Source organism: Chinchilla lanigera, unplaced genomic scaffold, assembly GCF_000276665.1.
Source record: "Chinchilla lanigera isolate Chin_1 unplaced genomic scaffold, ChiLan1.0 scaffold00067, whole genome shotgun sequence".
NCBI lineage: Eukaryota > Metazoa > Chordata > Mammalia > Rodentia > Chinchillidae > Chinchilla > Chinchilla lanigera.
Genome location: NW_004955468.1, coordinates 8,210,831 through 8,223,055, shown reverse-complemented (window position 1 = coordinate 8,223,055; position 12,225 = coordinate 8,210,831). Strand labels below are relative to the sequence as shown.

At 38.4% G+C, this 12,225-nt stretch overlaps 1 long non-coding RNA gene across 3 annotated transcripts in view; it reads right to left on the bottom strand.

Annotated features, from left to right (window-relative positions):
- Positions 1-2,656: 2,656 nt before the first annotated feature.
- LOC102013495 overlaps positions 2,657-12,225 on the bottom strand; it is a 167,425-nt gene continuing 157,856 nt past the window's right edge. For all 3 annotated transcript variants that reach the window (XR_001236948.1, XR_263404.2, XR_263403.2), the window contains exon 6: positions 2,657-3,027. This is a non-coding gene — a long non-coding RNA (uncharacterized LOC102013495). The remainder of the gene's footprint in view (positions 3,028-12,225) is intronic.

Genomic DNA, 12,225 nt, shown 5'->3' with positions numbered 1-12,225 from the left:
TGACTTAGCAAAGCAGGTCTATCATTCAGATTCACGCAGAAACCAGCTATAAGCCAAGTGACTCAGTCAGAAGGCAAGGACTTGGCTTACTTTTGTCCACTATGCTCTAAACAGGCTGACTGGGTTTGCTTGTTTCAGGACCAAGGACAGCTCCCTGGCCTGTTTAGAGGACGCCCTTGGGATAACAGCGAAACTGGAGCACAGAGGGCTTTTGCTAACTAAGAGTATAAGTAACTGGAGAAGAACACCTGTGCTCACCTGAGTTCTTTTCTTTTAGCCAAAGCACAACTCAGCTGCAACATCCCTCCCCCAACATTTTTTAATATGCAGGAAGAGAGCATTTGTCAAAGCATAGCTGAGGATGTGCAGAGAAAGACTCCCTTAAAGGACTCAACAACATGAGCTAAAAATAACTTCTCTTCCACTTGCAATAAACCATATTTCCTCAAAGGGGCTTTGCCAACTTCCGGTATTGTCATTCACTCTCTCTAGGTAAGTAGAAAAAGAACTGAGTAGAAAAGAGATTGAGAGAAAATTAGAGGATGTGTATAACTGAAAGTCCACCCACAATACACTAAGTTACAAAGTCACAGCAAATTGTTAAGGATAGAATTATAATAAGTAGAATTGTGCTCCATTATAATAGAATACAAATTAATTCCTCTCTTTGTACACTAAATTTAAGAAAAAAAATATTAGACATAAATAACAGCTCAAGTGGTGAACTGATTTTGGTGGAGCAGGAAGCTTGAACACTGAAATCCACAAACAACTTTCATTACCTCACTGAGTGGCCAGGAATGAATAACTTAACCTCTCTAGGCCTCAGTTTCTTTATTTGTAAAACAATGATACAACATCCACTCCACTCACTTCTGAGTGAACAAAATGACCCAGGCTCTGAACACCTAGAGGGGCTTTCACATGACTTTGGAGATTGGATCTAAAACACTCCTCAAAATAACCAAGCCTCAACCACTGTAGTCAAACTCATTAATAATGGCCGGTGGCCTACTTGGCGGTGTGTCCCCAAGGACTGAAATTAATTAACCTCATGGATCCCTTTCCAGAATATCTTCTAATTTATATTACTGCATACAACATAAAAATTCAAATGGCTACAAAACTAGGTGGTTCCATAAGTAAGTGGAGACGCCAGGCTGTGAACAGGGAAGAGTGAAGGCTGTGGCAGGAGGCTGAGTGCAGACCCATGCCCAATCCAACCATGAAATGGCCACCAAGCTCTAGCAGCAGGCTAGAGCATGTGGGACTAAGACTAATGTCAACAATAATTCCAACACTGTAGCATAAACCAGGAGTGTTGGTTGATTCTTATGTGGAATCTCCAAGAAGCTGGGTTTTCTTTTTGCTCTTTTTGGTGTTGTGTTTTGTTGTATTGTGTTGTGTTGCATTTTGTCTTTTTAAAAACTGTAGTTTATAAAGAAACACTTGTGAGGGCCAAGACATTTCATCAGGAAGCTAGATTTCACCCACAACCCACCTACCTCTGTCTAGTAATAATGCATGCTTCCTGATTTGATTTATTTTTAAACGCTTATTGCTCATGTTGGTTTCAAGCCAAAAATAAAAATAATAACCTACTGAGCCATCCTCCATTGGACAGGGGTTTCTCTTACCACTGGTATCTGTGCACCACTGACCACATGGGCGGCAGTGGCTCCACATGGGCGGCGGGCCAATGATCATAGCACGCTGCACTGTTCCTGTGCCTCCCTCTGCCCAGCCAGCCCTGCCAAATCAGCCAGCCCTTCCAGCAAAGATCTTTGGAGATGAAGAGGAACACTGGAATATAATTTACATGTTGTCCTGGGGTAAAATTGGATGTTTCTGTCAATTCTTGTTTCCTGAATTTTACAAGCTCTGCAAATTAAGTGCAGCATATACCATTGTTGCTTGCGTTGTTCTGTGACAAGCAAGGCAGAACTGCTGGACCTCAATATGCCACTGGGGATGAAAAGTATTAATTGAAGCCACAGGCATTGGTTTTCCCCAAGCCTCCCATGTGCACACAATCAATGCATCCCACCTTCACTTGGTTACTACCAGTAAACTCTCTCTCTCAGGTGGATATATTATTTTGGTTTCTCTCTTTTTTCCAGACTGATTACTGAATTCTGTCCGCAAACCCAACTCCAACCCCCTCAGCATCTCTGAAGAGGCAAAAAGGCCAATTTGGGTGAGTATTTATATCCAAGGGCATGTGTACCAATGGAGGGGGGTAATAGAAGGGTTACATGTTGGATTTTTCCATTATATTTTTACTCCTTTCTTGTCAATAACAGCAACAACATCAAGCCAGCTCTAGGAACAAAAGAAAAAAGACAGACCAGACCTTAACAAAAGTTCAGATGCTTGGATGCATAATGAGCAAAGTAAAGTCCACATCCCTAGCTGGTAAGCGTCTTGAAGGCAGCACCAAATATCTGCCTTGGGCAGCTGTGTCCTCAATTGCCAGGACAGTCTGATCTCTTCCTTTAGTACACAAAGATGAAATTAATGTAGGAGAAATGAGTGATTCCAAGGAGTAATGGGTGGGTTTCTGAGAGCACCATGTCTAACTTACCTGTGTCTATAGATCAAGAATGATTCTAGGGTTGTGTTTGAAAGAAGAAAGAAGGAATATATTTAGATAAACTTCTGTGAAGTTAATTTTTATTTAATAAGAACTATTTTACATATATGCATACAAACGCAGGCTGAGGTTGTTGAGACACAGTTGACAGCAGTGTCCTCACCTGCTGCCAGGGGATGAATCACTGTGTCCTCTGCAGAAGCTGGGGGTCACTAGGATGCTTTCTCTTCTTCCAAGTACACGGCAGGACTGTGCTTAGCTGCCCTTACCACTCATGTTGAATGATCAAATAGGAAAAAATTCTGAGTACCGATGTGTGATTCAGCATATTCCTTTTTATGGTCCTCTTGTTACAGTGACCATAATTGCTTCAGGTTGGGGTGGAGTTGTCATCCCGGGTCTCACAGGACAGTGCAGAGCAGACTCCCAAGAATCTGTGATGGACATGAAGCAATAACAAGAAATAAACCTTTGTTCCTTCAAACCAGAGGGATTTAGGGTTGCTTATTACCACATGAGCTGATTTATCTTGACTGACAGGAAGGTTTATTTGGCAATATCTATCAGTATTTAAAATGTTAATACTTTAAACTCTGTAATATCAATCTTAAGACTATTGCAATTTCTGTAACACATATTCATTCTTACACATATGCAAAGTGATATGTGTATGGGGATATTTGTGTTGAGCAACAATCATCGGAAACAAATTTGATCAGCTTCTTCTTGTTTTTTGCTTGAATGATTAATAAGTCATGGAATTAGTTGGTCACAGTCATGTTGACTTTGGGGAAGAGTCAGAAATCATACAGTACAAAACCTGATGAATCAAGCTATTGAGGACACATCATAATGATTTTACAAGCCTACTTTTCCACTGGATGGAATTTGGCAGCAGCATTCAATATATTTTCTATCACACCTCATAGACATTCACAAAAGAGGACTTCCAGAACTGCTTCAGAAACTGGCAAGAACACTGGGTAAGTTTGTTTTGAGAATACTTTGAAGGGGATGAATGGCAGCATGTCTTCTACTGTAGTGAATTTTTAATTTAAACATTTACTGTATATTTTTATAACCTTCTTTGTACTTTATTTGTATGCAAAGTAAAGTCCACATCCCTAGTTGGTAAGCATCTTGAAGGCAGCACCAAATATCTGCCTTGGGCAGCTGTGTCCTCAATCGCCAGCACAGTCTGATCTCTTCCTTTAGTACACAAAGATTAAGCCATCCTTGCATCCCAGGGTAAATCCCAATTAAATTCCAGGATAAACCTGGAGGACGTTATGCTAAGTAAAATAGATTAATCACAGAAAGACAAATTCTGCATATAATAAATGTATAGGCAGCCTAAAAAATATAATCAAACTCATAGAGTTAGACAGTAGAACGTTGGTTAGTAGAGGAGAGACTAGGAAATGGGGAGATGCTGGTCAAAAGGTACAAAGTTTCAGTTATAAACAAGGAATAAATTTTGGTGATACAAACCATAACAAGGTGATTGTAGTTAATAATAATATATTTTCCATTTCAGAATTGCTAAAAGTTCTAAACACAAATATTTTGAATTCAAAAAATAAGTAAACAAGAAAATGGACATGTTAGTTAGCATCTTTCAATCATTCCACAATGTCCACGTGCATTAAAAGATCACAATGTACCCTACAAATATACTTACTTGTCAATTGAAAATAAAATTATGATAATAACTTTAAGAAGAAATAATGCAAAGGGGTGTGTGTCCTAAAATGCTTTATGTTCATTGAGAATTTGCAAATCACAATGAAAGTGAAGGTACTTTATTCATTTATGAATCCATTTCTCCATCCATCTGTGCATATCCCTCCTTTTAAATATGTCTCCATCCATCCATTATACACACTAAGATAAAAATTGGATAGGTTACCCAAAAAGTGAATTCTATTCTGTGTTGGTTGCCTATGATTTTGGTTAAAGGAATTCACCTAGAGATAGAGGGCTGTATAGTATGGGAAGTAAAAGTATGTGTGATTTGCAGCCAGTTAGAGCTGGGATACAGCCACGTTTCCTTGAAAAAAAACTTGGGACCTTAAACAAGTTTCTTAAACTTTTTGGGCCTTGAAATTCTCATCTATAAAATAAACTTAACTGACTAGTTTAATTTAAATGCTCTTATAGCTCAGGATGGAAATAAGGTCTTGTTTTGAAGAAACACAACCCTTACAGAAACTGAAAAATTTGCTTTCACTTTCCTGAAATATTCCGAGAGACTCAAGGGAGAAATGTAAATCCTTGGCTATGTCCTGCTTGTCACATGGCCTGTGTGCATCCCTGTCTCAGCTCCTGTCAAGTGCCCTCTCCACACGGCTTCCCTGTATCTACTCCAGCTGGAGGTGGTGACTATAGAAACCCTGCTCTTTTTTAGACACCTAAGCTGCCCTAGTCTTTCTGGTCTATCTATACCATGCCTACACTTTTGTAAAGAATCCTTACTAAAATATCAGATTACCCTTACTGGACTGTTCCAAGTGTTTTCAGCTGAGCTCTTATTCATAGAGCACTTACATCCCTCACCCAGTGCGGGGATTCGAGTTCACAAAGATGAGAAATAAACAGATTATCTCACCTTTTTCAAGGTTCTTATCTTATGGGGAAAGCAGAAATGCAATAGAAAACTACAAAAAAGCTTTCAGGTAACACAATATAAAGATCAACTCAAAAGTATGCAACATAGAAGGAACAGGCACTGTTGTGGGGGTGAGTTTGGGTGAGTCACCAGTTAAGGCTTTCTTGGGGGATGGACTCCCCATCTGAGGCTTGAAGGGGGATGACCCACTCCACTGGAGGACAAGGTGGTTAAGGCAAGTTTTAGAAAACACATCGTCATTCAATGTGTGAATAAAAACACAGTAATTTCCTCCAATGCCTGGGACTCGCTTTGTAGACAAGAATGGCAGGGGAGAGGATTGACATAATTTAGTAAACGGTATCTACTTATGTCCCTTATTCTGCCTATCAAAGACATTTTTCACTTTGTCATCTATTGTCTTATTATCACTCACCACCAGAATATAATCTTGGAACAAATAAAAATCCCCAGCTGTCGCCAACCTTTTTAGCACCAGGGCCCAGTTTTGCGGAAGACAAACTTTCTACAGGTTGAGGGGGGCACTGTATTCAGGAAGACTGAAGCACATTACATTCATTGTGTGCTTTATTTCTATAATTACGGCATTAGATTTCCAATAAGGAGTCAGCAACATAGCTCCTGCACATGCATAGTTCACAGTAGAATTAATTCTCTTATGAGAATCTAATGCCACTGCTGATCGACAGGAGGCGGAGCTCAAATAATGATTCAAGTTGGGGAGCAGCTATAAATACTGTCCAGATGAAGTTTCTCTCACTAGTTTTCTGCTCATCTCCTGCTGCACAGCCCAATCCCTCAGAAGTCCAGGGAGAGTTGTTCTGAATCAGACAGAAGAAGGGGATGGGAGGTTTTCATATCACCCCTGCACACTGGGGGAGGGCTGCCCACACTAAGTGAGATCACAAGTGGAACTGCTCACTTTCTATGTTACTTTTCTTTTCCATCTCCCACAATTACCCTTCCCATCCCCATCCAGTGTGAATTAGGTACACACGTGAAGCAGTAGGGTTTTGTCTATTCAGTGCCAAAGAAAGGGGAATTATCTCCTTTTCTTTCCTGAAAGCATCTTCTACAGAGGTTTGCTCTGATGAAAGAGACAAATTAATCTGACATGAGGCCAAAAAGACCCTTCATTCTGTCCTCTGTCCTCCCAAGGACAGACCTCAACCAAAAGAAGAACAAAGACAATGAGGAGCAGGGAGAGGAGGACAAGGAGGAGAGATAAAAACGAGAGAAGCTGCCGCCGGTACCAGCAGAAGCCTAACTGTTGACTGCCGCTCAGTGGCAACTTTTTCTCCATTCATCCAGTACAATGGCAGCTGCAGAACTTGAGAGGGAAAGCTTAACCTATACTGTCTTTAAGAAGTGAACCCTGTGATGTGGTTGTATGTTTGAAACTTTAGGAAGCTTGAAGCTTTGGGTTTGGTTATTTCTTAAAATCTTCTTTAAAGATTATCCTGATAGGGCAAAGAAGGCACATGTTTGAAAGCCTTCAGAAGACCTAAGTTCAAGCCTAAATCTTATCCTCACCTACCATGTGGCCTTCTCCAAACCTGACTCACTGGGCCACAGTTCCTGCCCTCCTCTTGCCTTGATCCTGATTTCTCTAAACCTACTCAGTTCCTACCATTGTGAACTTTTCTGAAGGGCATTTCAAGTAGTATCAGCTTATTGCCCTGCCCTGTTCTTCACCCAGGGTGAGTATAGAAATGAAGAATGCTCAGAATATAGTCACAAGGAGACAAGAAGGTAAACATCATGAGCTTCTGGGGGAAACTCTGAGATTCCAGAGGCCTACAAGAGAGCCAGAGATTGGATCATACTGAAGTTCTTCAAAATTAACTCTTGGGGGAATTATTTTAGTTGTCTATACCAGAAGTCACACTAACACAAAAACTTCTGTAGGTGCTGCAAATCCTCCTAAGACTTGGAGAATGACCCTTGGTATTATACTCTCACCTCCAGTAAGCCTCCTTTTCCTCCTTTAGTTTTCCCCAACCTTCCTGCACAGACTCTGGGGCTTTGTATCCTTGCACTGGTGAACTCTTGTGACTCCGTTTCACCTCAGTGTCCACATGGTCCACAGGTGCCCACAAGGTGCCAAGACCTAACTAGAGGCCAGAAGGAAGAGCCATAATATGCATAGTGCTTACTGGCTTCTCAGTTGTCACTCTGACCTCCCAGATAGGCCTCTTGGCACTGTGTCCAAACCATTTCCCCCAGGGATATCTGCTGGATTTATAACTTAACCGCCTTCAGGCTTTTCTCAAATATTTCTTCTCTGCTAAAAAATGAAATACCAGCCAGATATGGTGGCACTTGCCTGTAATCTCAGAATTCTGAGAAGCTGGTGATGATGAATGATGATGAACGAAGCTTCAAACAATGATGCAAGGGGATCTGAGCCTGAACCCAGTGACTCAGCAAGACTCTCTCAAAATATTAAATAGTGTTAAAAATTTAAAAAGGCCAGGAATGTGGCTCAATATGAAGGCTCTAGGTTCAATTCTCAATACTGCAATTAATTAATTAATTAATTAATTAAAACAAAATGCCACTTTGACCCTTTCATCTCTTTTCCTTTCCTCATTTTGTAATTAGAATCTATTACCAGAATGACGTCAGCAACCGTGGTTAGAAAGTAGGAATCTTCAAAGTTCTTTCCACCATAAAAAGGGTGGGAAATACTACAAAAATTATCAGAGTCAAATTTTTCAGAACTCTGGAAATTAACCAAAAGCCTGCAGCAACGTGGGCAACATTTATTCTTGAACAGAGGCAGAATCTGATTAACCAAAGAAAACTTCACGGCATTTTAATTTGCATTATTCCCATGTCCTTTTCTGCATGCAGTGGTAACTCTGAAAAATCATAGCCACACTCCGAGTAGCCTGGCAGACACAAGAGGAAAGAAAACATAACCAGAGCTCTTTCAAAGCTTTGTTTCCCCCAAATCACCAATATCTGACCCATATGAAGGTTCACTGTAATTCTTCACTTGTACAGCTATTCGTGTTGGACCTGACTTGAAGCTTGCTCCCTGAAAAGTCTTCTCCCCAGGGGATGTTTGTTGAAAACAATTTACAAGCAAGTGCTTTAACTTTGCTGCTGAGTGGTACATAAGAACAGGGGCAAACGATATATTAAACATAAAGCTTAAAAGGACAAGCAGGGTGAAAGAATAGGGTATTCATGGGGGGTTGTAAGGGCCTGAGCTCTTTCTTCAAGTCAAGCATGAGACACTGCACAAGCAGAAAGCAAAGGAATGCAGCGCTCCAATTACATATCTGAGCACTGAAAGCACCCACATTCACAGGACTCCTCACCACAGAGTGTGAGATTCATTGTTTCCAGATATTTAAGTACAATAATCAGGTCACTGAACTAACTAAGTGCAGACTTTGGTGGCCAAATGCAGCAAATGCACCAAGTGCACCAAGAAAATGCAGACTGTAAAGATTTAGGTCAGAAGTCACTAAAACACACAAAACTCACAGCAAGGAGCAACTATGAATCCTGAAAAAGAAAGAAATCTGATCGAGAGCTGCTATATTATATTATATTGTCCAACTTTCAACAAAAAATTATCAGATATGCACAGGAAAGAAAGGTCATCTAGACAATAATCCTTGAGGAAGCTTGGACACTGAATTTAAGACAATGATTTTAAATCAACAATTTTACACAGGTAAATTAATATTTAAAAGCTACATAAGATTATGTCTAAACAACTAAAAGAAGTCTGAGAATGGTATTTTACTAAATAAAAAATATCAGTTAACAGAAATTATTTAAGTTGATCCAAGTATAAAATTAAAAGCATAAAGACAAAAAAGAAATGCAAGCAAGAATGCAGAAAAAGGGGGCCTCTTATAAACAGTTGATAGGAATGTAAAGTAACCATTATGAAAGACAGTATAGAGGTTCCTCAAAAAAAAACTAAAAGCGGAACTACCATATGATCTAGGAATCTGCATTTGGATCTGTACCAAAGGAAATGAACTTAGAATGTCAAAAACATACCATACCTCTCTGTAACACTATTCACAATAGATAGGATAAAGAACCGGCCTAAATATCCATCAGTAGATGAGTAGGTAAAGAAAATCCAGTATTGATAAACACAATGAAACATTATTCAGACATAAGGCATAAAATCTGGTAACTTGCAAAAACATAGATAGACTTGGAATTCATTATGCTAATTAAACAAGACACAGAAGACCAACACTGTTTAATCTGACTCCTGTGTGGAGTCTAAAAGGGTTGACCTCATGGAAACTGAGAGTAGAACACTGGTTGCCAGAGACCAGAGGGAGCCATGGGGAGGAACAGGAAAAGGGGAAAGGTTGGTCAATGGGTATAACGCTATAGTCAAATACGAAGATTTAAATTATGATGTTTTATAGAAGAACAGAGTAAAAAAAAAAGTTAAAAATAATGCATTGCATACCTCAAAATAGCTAGAAAAAAAATTTTAAATGGATGCACCATAAAGAAATTACAAAAGCTTAAAATGATGGATCTGTTTATTACCCTGAGTTGATCATTATTCTGGGTATACATTAATCAAAATATCACACTGCACTTCATAAATATGTATAAATATTATGTGTCAATCAAAAAATAACTTGGAAAATCTTGTTAGGAATTTTGTCAGGTAAGAACACTATTTCTTTCCATTTATACACACATATGATAAAACATTATATATCTATGTATGAAAATAATGAAAAAGGAATACTAGCTGAAGTTTTAAAAACCAGGAACCTTGAGAAGGCTGAAGAAAAATCAGCAAACTTAAAGTTAAATCAATTAACATTACCTAGTCTGAGGAATAAAAAGGGGGAAAAAAATGAAGAATAAACGGAGCCACAGAGACTAGTGGGGCATACACAGAAGTACAGAAGTATACATATGGGCAGTTTGGAGAGAAGAAAAGAGCAGATGAAAGGTAAGGAATGAGAGAAGGCTTATCAATTCATAAGCAAATCATAATGCAACTATCAAAAGACAAAGGGAGGGAGAATGAGAATCTCAAAAATGGCAAGAGAAAAATGACGTGATATACAAAGAATTCTCAATAAAATAAACAAGTGATTTTTTTTCAGAAGTCATAGATGTCAGAAGACAGTAAGATGACATATTCATATCCAGTAAGAAAAAAACTTCCAGCTGAGACTCCTATATCCATCAAAATTGTTCTTTAGGCCAGGCATGGTGGCACACACCTGTAATCCTAGTACTCTGGAAGCTAAGGCAAGAGGATTGCCATGACTTCAAGCTCAGTCTGGACTACATACTGAGACCCCATCTCAAAAATCCCGTGAAAATTTGTTCTTGTATGGAACCAGAAGAGACCTATAGTAACAAAAGCATTTCTGGGCAGCAAGGGCAAGGAAGGGGGCATCACAATCCCAGACTTCAAGTTGTACTACAAAGCTACAGTAAAACAGCATGGTATTGAGAAGAAAAGCAGAAATCTGGATCAGTGGGACAGAATAGAGGATGCAGAAATAACTCCATGCACCCGCAGCTATGCTATCATGACAAAGGGGCCAAATTCTTTCACTGGAGGAAAGATAGCCTCTTCAACAAAAGGGGAGTTCACCAGTTCATGTAATAATCAAACTATTAACTATCAAAGACAAAGTAAAAAGTCAGACAGTAGCGAGAGATAAGAAGATATACCAAGAGATAAGGAGGTATACCAAGGAGTACCGATATAAGCGGATTTCTCAGCAGAAATTCTGCAAGCCAGGAGAGAGTGGGATGATATATTTAAAGTACTGAAGGGGGAAAAAGCTGACCAATTATGAACACTTTACTTTGTAAAACTGCTTTTCAGAAATGAGGGAGAAATAAAAATGTATTTTGACAAACAAAAGCTGTGGGAGTTCTTTACCTCTAGACTTAACGTGTGTTCTTTAAATCAAAACAAAAAGCTACTAGTTAATAACACAGAATATATGAAAACACAAAACTTAGTGGAATAAGTAAAATAGATACATATTCGGAATATTCCAGGGCTGTAATGATGTTTTGTAGAGCAATTTCATCGGTACGACAACAGTTACAAGATAAAGAATTAATAACAGTTGCAGTTGAAATAAACTGTCGAGACAAACATTTAAAGTAATATATATTCTGACATCAAAAAATATAAAATGTGGAAAAAGTGTACAGTTGTTGTATGCAAGCAAAGTCATGAGCTTGAAATAAGCAAAGTGTAAGATAGTCTATGTAAATCTTAAGATAACAATGCAAAAATCTTTAGCAGGAACACAAAACAAAAATAGAAGCGATTCAAAGTATATCACTACAGAAAGCCATCAAACCACAAAGGAAGGAAGAAACAAAGAAAATATCTACAAAACAACCAACAATTAACATAATGGCAGTAGTAAATCCTTACATATCAATAATTACCTTAAATGTAAATTGATTAAATTCTCCATTAAAAATACAGAATGACTGAATGGATAAAAGTACAAAAACTAACTATATGCTACTGTAAGACAGTCATTGTATTTTAAAAAATGATTTTTTTAAAGAGAATAAAAATGATACAGAATTTCAAATCAAGATGATAGGAAATTAACAATGGTTGTTATATTGCACATTGCTATCTTCACAGTAATTGCTCAGATTACTAGATATAGGTGTGTAAAATTGATCAGACAATATAAGCACTAACTGTTCCTTTCAATAAATGAATAGAAATTGGTACTACAATTATCTTAGTTATCTTGTGTGTGTATGTGTGTGTATGTATATATATATTAGTTTTCCCAACCTTCTTTTCTCCTTTCCCCCATCCCAGTTATTCTTTCCTTTTGAGCAGTTTCTTCTCCTTTCACAGTATTGTACCTTTTGGATGTTTATTTACTCTTTCAGTTTCTTATGCTAGAGAGACAATAAAATGTTTATACACGAGTCTGATTTATTTCACTTATGAGTATAGTCTCTAGTTGCATCCATTTACCTATAAAAGCCTCAA